The following is a 6,000-nucleotide window of genomic DNA, read 5'->3' as shown; positions in this document are numbered from 1 at the left end:
TGGCTCCTCACAGCTCCAGAGCAGACACTCGGGATTTGTTAAGTGTTTACCCAACCATCTCCCCCTCTACACTGTGAGCCTTAATTAATGGGCACATAGATGTTTGCTAAATGACCGAGGGGTTATACCAGGCTTTCCGAGGCTAGGCCAAGGGCCTCTGTTGCCCCCAGGAGGCGTGGACAGGGCGTCTGTGCCAAGGGCCGGTAGGGGGTGCAGATTACCAAGGATGCTTGGGGTGAGGGAGGAGGCCGAGTGGGCATCTGACCATTAGCGGGGGCACAGAGCAGCCTCCCCCTGCACTCTGGCCAGCGGCAGCCGCATTCAGCTTCCAGGACCACGGGTGGAGGCATGAACCCAGGGCCAGGGGCCACCAGAGAACCCTGTCCCTTGGGCCCTACAGCCGGGAGCCTCAGGGGCAGGCCCCTGGTTTGCCCTCTTCTTCCTGGGCTCCCCCTTCTGCTGGGCTCCATACGACGCCCAGGCCTTTGTGAGTGGAGAGGGACGAGGGCTCTCACAGGTGCTGGGCATTGTGGAGAAGAGGTGGCATCAGGACCCCAGCAGCCAGCGGCACCTGGCATGCCCTCGGCTGCCCACTCAGGAGTCCCCGGGAGCCCGTAATTTGGGGGTGCCCTGCAGCTGGAGCACTTCTTAGGTGAGGCACCCCATGGCCTTGACCCACCCAGCCCCCGTGGGCACTGTTCAATGTACTGCCAGCTCACCTGGCACGTGTGTCACGTCCTAGATCTCACTGAACCCTCACAAAAGTAAGGGAAGGTCTGCAAAAACTATTCTCTTTCAAAGATTTATTTACTTTGAAAGGCAGAGTCAGAGAGAGAGAGAGAGAGAGAGAGAGAGATCTTCCATCCTCTGGTCCACTTCCCAAATGGCTGCAACAGCCAGGGCTGGGCCAGGCTGAAGCTAGGAGCCAGGAGCTTCTTCCGGGTCTCCCCACGTGGGTGCAGGGGCCCACCACTTGGGCCATCGTCCACTGCTTTCCCAGGTGCATTAGCAGGGAGCTGCCTCGGAAGTAGAGCAGCAGGGACTCAAACTGGCACCCATATGGGATGCCGGCACTGCAGGCCACGGCTTAACCCACAACACCAACCCCTTCTCTCTCTCTCTTTTTTTAAAGATGGGAACTGCGGCTCAAAGAAGTTAAATCACTTCCTGGAGTCACAGAGCTCCCAAGTGGGAGGGCCAGGACTGGAAGCCAGCTCAGGCTGCCTGCATAGGCCCGGACTCCTGCCCCTCTGCCCACTCCCTCTTCCCTCTCATTAAACCCCAGGAGCTGGTCCCCTGGACCGGAAGCTTGCCCTTCTCCATGGCCTGCGCTTCCTACGGCCCCACCTGCCTGTAAGTCCTGCACACCCCCCACCCCGAGTCCACCAGCTTCCCAGGCAGTCCCCGGGACCCCACTGTCCAGGGACAGGGGTGGGGAGAGGGCCTCAGTGCCTTAGCCGGGCCCATAGCTGAGCACCGTGGGGAGGCCGGCGCGGTGCACAGCGCTGATCCTAACCAAGTTTGCCAGCCCAGCTTTTCTCAGGGCTCCCACACAATGGTCTGCTTTGTGCCCACCTGCCGATAATGCTTAATTAGGCGAGGAGTTGATTAATTTGAGGTAATTGACAGCTAATTAGAAGCCTACAGGCTCATTAACTTGACATCTTGTCCTCGCGAATTGGCTGAGCAGGGTCAGGTGATGGAAGCCGTTGTTTCCCCCTCCTCAGCTCTGCCCATTCCCGCAGGCTGAGGGGATCACCTGGGGGGGGGGGCCGCCCCGGGGTTCAGGTGGGACGGCCCCAAGGCCAAGGATGCAGGAAAGCAGGGCAGTGAAGGAGCAAGGCCCTGGCATGGGGCCGTCTGCCCTGAGCGTGGGAAGGAGGCGCTGAGCAGGCGGGAAGGGCTCGCGGCTCTCGGAGGGAAACACCTGGAGTCCGTGCACAGAGAAGGAGCCCCAGGGCGCAGACACGGGGAACCTGCGGGTAGGAGGCACAGGCTTGGCAGCGAGGCAGCCCCGGGGTTGAATCCCAGCTCTGCTGCTAACCGGGGAGGGGACTCCCAGGGCAGGTTCACCTTTCAGCCGCAGGCTTCTCCTCTTCTCGTGGGCTAACCCCAGCACCTGCCTCATGAGCTGGTGAAGGAGGAGTCCAGAAACAGGAAGTAAAGCAGTCAGATCAGCGCGTGGGGGCCTGGCAAGGGTCAGCAGGGAGCGGCAGTGTGGAGAGGGGATGAGTGGGGGGAGTGCGCCTCAGGGTCGTGGGGCAATGGACACCCCCTCCCTAGAGGAGCCACCGCCACCCCTCAGGAAGCCTGCCTGCTAGGTCACGGCCGTGGGGTTGAGAGGGTGGGGGAAAGATCTGCCTGTTACAACCCCTGTAGGGAGCAATTGGCATTTGACCTTTGACCCAGCAATTCCCCCACTGGTCACAGGGTCTGTGGATATATTTGGACCTGCACGAAGACTGAAATATAAGAATATGGGGGCCGGCACTGTGGCACAGTAGGTAAAGCCGCTGCCTGCAGTGCCAGCATCCCATATGGGTGCCGGTTTGAGTCCCGACTGCTCCACTTCTGATCTAGCTCTCTGCTGTGGCCTGGGAACGCAGTATGAGATGGCCCAAGTGCTTGGGTCCCTGCACCGGCGTGGGAGACCCAGAAGCAGCTTCTGGCCCCTGGCTTCGGATCGGCACAGCTCCGGCTGTTGTGGCCAGTTGGGGCGTGAACCTTCTCTCTCTCTCTGTGTAACTCTGACCTTCAAATAAACAAATAAATCTTTAAAAAAAAAAAGATACAAGGATATGTGTGCATCCCAACAAAAACTTGTAGTAGTACAAGTCCAGCAGCAACCTAAATGCCCCTGCAAGGACCTGGCCAACCAAACGGTGGTGCCCCCACACAGGGAGAGGATGTGCACCAGCATGAATGAGCCTCCAGACAAACAGGAATAAAAGCAAGCGGGGAACCAGTGGCTGAGGGTTAGGGGTAGGATGTATTTTTCACTGTTTGCTCACTTTAAATACGTATATGAAAACAAACAAACAGAAACCAACCAGCGGCCAGAGTTGTGGTGCAGCAGGTAAAGCCACCACCTACCATGCCAGCATCCCATATGGACACTGATTCAAGTCCTGGCTGCTCCACTTCCAATCCCGCTCCCTTCTAATGTGCCTGGGAACGCAGTGGAGGACAACCTAAGTATCTGGGCCCCTGCACCCACGTGGGAGACCTGGCAAAAGCTCCTGGCTCCTGGCTTTGGCCTGGCCCACCACTGGCTATTACAGCCATTTGGGTAGTGAACTAATGGATAGAACATTTCTCTGTCTCACTGTCTTTCTCTCTCTCTGCAACTCTGCCTTTCCAAGTAAATAAATAAATCTTAAAAAAAAAAAAAAAACTTAAAAAAGTGAAAAAGGAGCAGGTGTTTAGTCTGGTGGTTGAGATGCCTACAGCCCACAGCAGAGTATGTGGGTTTCATTCCTGGCTCTGACTCCAGCTTCCTGCTAATGCAGCTCCTGGAAGGCAGGGGTGAGAGTTCAAGTGAATGGGGCCCTGCCACCCACATGGGAGACCTGGATTGTGTTCCCAGCCCCCGCCTGCTAGCTCCCAGCCCCAGCTCTTGTGGGCATTTGCGTAAACTAGTCAATGACAGAATTCTTTGTCTTTCTCAAATAAATATAAAATAAAATATTTTTAAAGATATTTATTTATTTATTTGAAAGAGTTACACAGAGAGAGGAGGAGAGGCAGAGAGAGAGAGAGAGAGAGAGAGAGAGAGAGGTCTTCCATCTGCTGGTTCACTCCCCAATTGGCCGCAACGGCTAGAGCTGCACTAATCCAAAGCAAGTAGCCAGGAGCTTCGTCTGGTCTCCCACGTGGGTGCAGGGGCCCAAGGAGTTGGGCCATCTTCTATTGCTTTCCCAGGCCATAGCAGAGAGCTGGATTGGAAGTGGAGCAGCTGGGACTCGAACCAGCGCCCATATGGGATACCGGCACCGCAGGCAGTGGCTTTACCTGGTACTCCACAATGCCGGCTCCAGGAACTGAATTTTTAATTGTATTTACTTTAAATTTAGGTTTAATAGCTACAGGAGGCTAGTGACTACCAATATGGACAACACAGAAATCTCTTTGAGGGGCCAAACAACCCAGGGGCTCATAGCTTAGTGCTCATGACTCTAGGCTCACCTGCTGTGGCTCTTTGCCAAATGTGGGAGAGGCTGCAACCTCAGAATGGTCCTGTGAAACTTGGTTCTAGAAAGAAGTAGACCTAGGGGCCAGCATTGTAGAGTAGCGAGTCCTGGGTGCTCCACTTCAGATTCAGCTCCTTGCTAATGGCCTGGGAAAGCAGTGGGAGAGGGCCCAAGTGCTTGGGCCCCTGCACCCATGAGGGAGACCCGGAAGAAGCTCCTGGTTCCCGGCTTCAGCTTGGCCCAACCCAGCTTTTGCAGCCATTTGGGGAGTGAATCAGTGAATGGAAGACCACTCTCTCTGGCTCTCTCTCTGTAACTCTTTCAAATAAATAAAATAAATCTTAAAAAAAGGAAAAGAAAGAAGTGGCGCTAGCTCCATTCTAGTAGAATCAGAACGGCTGGAGCGGAGCAGGTCTGAGTTGGTGGCTCACTTGGAATCCAGTAATTTTAGGAAGAGAACTTGAACGATCCTTGGGTGAAAAGGCACATCTTTGGCTGTGAGATCAGTGGTCAGCTCCACCTGGGGAGAATGTAAGCGATGCCTCAGGTGACGGATGCAGGCATTCCATTTGGCAGCTGTGCAGAGAGCTCCGTGGCAGGCTGGGCTCTGAAAACACAGAGAAGCCCAGCTTGGTCCTCGCTCCCAAGGAGCCCTCTGAACAGGGGCTGAATTCTCGGTCAAGGGCAGTTGACCACGGGGCTGTCTCACAGGAGAAACTCGGTTCTAGAACGGAGCATCCGAGACCCTTGGGGTTGGACTGACATCTGTGCCCCAAGGGGTTGCAGAGAGAGACACAGGACAGGCTCCTCCAGCCCTTATGCTGGGTCTCTCTTCTGTCTTCTCCCAACACCGCAGCCTTCACCCCTCACGCAGCCTCCTGCCCCCCATCTCTGCTTTCCAGGTTTGCGGGCCCCCACCCCGAGCCAGCCTCATCATTCCTCCCTGTCATGTCGACTTTCATTTTCCTAGGACGAATCTCATTTGACAATCTCCTGCCCATATTTCTAAGCTCTCTGGGTCTCGCTGTGCTATTTCTCTGTCCTCTCTGGGACACCAATTGTAACACCAATCATCTGCAGGTTTCATTAGCATGCTGTTTACCCCTGTCTTTCAGATCATTAATGAAGATGTGAAGTGAGACACCAGTCCTCACGGCCCCCACCACGTGCCCCTCCCATGCCCGGCGCTGCTGGAGTCATTATCCTTCCTGGTGTGACAGGGTCAGAACCAAACCAATTTGCATCAATCTTTGGCGATGCGGGGAGGTGTCGTCAGCCCCGCGCTTCTGCTGTAACACTGCTTCGCTGTCTCTTCTGGAGTGCTCCTCTCTCTTTTGGAGGGCTGATCAGATCTGGCTACCCCAGTGCGTCTGGCTGAAAGCCCCGGAACTGCTGTAATCATTGGGCAGGATTCAGGGCTGCACAGGGCTGATGTTTTCCTGTCTTTGTTTTTTTTTTTTTGTTCCAAGCTGAGCTGAACACAGAGCAGACGTGTGCAAGTAATGGCGGAGGAAGGAGCAGGTGCAGCAGGCAGGGAATGCTACTCACTCATCATGAAATCTCTTTCTTTCCTTTCTTCTTTCTTTCTTTCTTTTTTTTTTTTTTTTTTGTTTATAAGGTTTTATTTGAAAAGCAGAGAAAGAGAGAGAGCACAAGAGAGACAGAGGTGGAGAGAGAGAGAGGGAGAGAAAGAGAGAGGGAGAGAGAGGGGAAGAGAGAGACAGAAAGAGAGGGAGAGACACAGAGAGAGAGAATTTCCATTCACTGGTTCACTCATCTTAAATGGCCACAGTGGCTGGGGTTGGGCCAG

This window comes from Oryctolagus cuniculus, chromosome 20 (assembly GCF_051225735.1).
Source record: "Oryctolagus cuniculus isolate XC-2025 breed Fujian yellow rabbit chromosome 20, ASM5122573v1, whole genome shotgun sequence".
NCBI classification, from domain to species: domain Eukaryota; kingdom Metazoa; phylum Chordata; class Mammalia; order Lagomorpha; family Leporidae; genus Oryctolagus; species Oryctolagus cuniculus.
Note: the sequence above shows the minus strand (reverse complement) of the source record.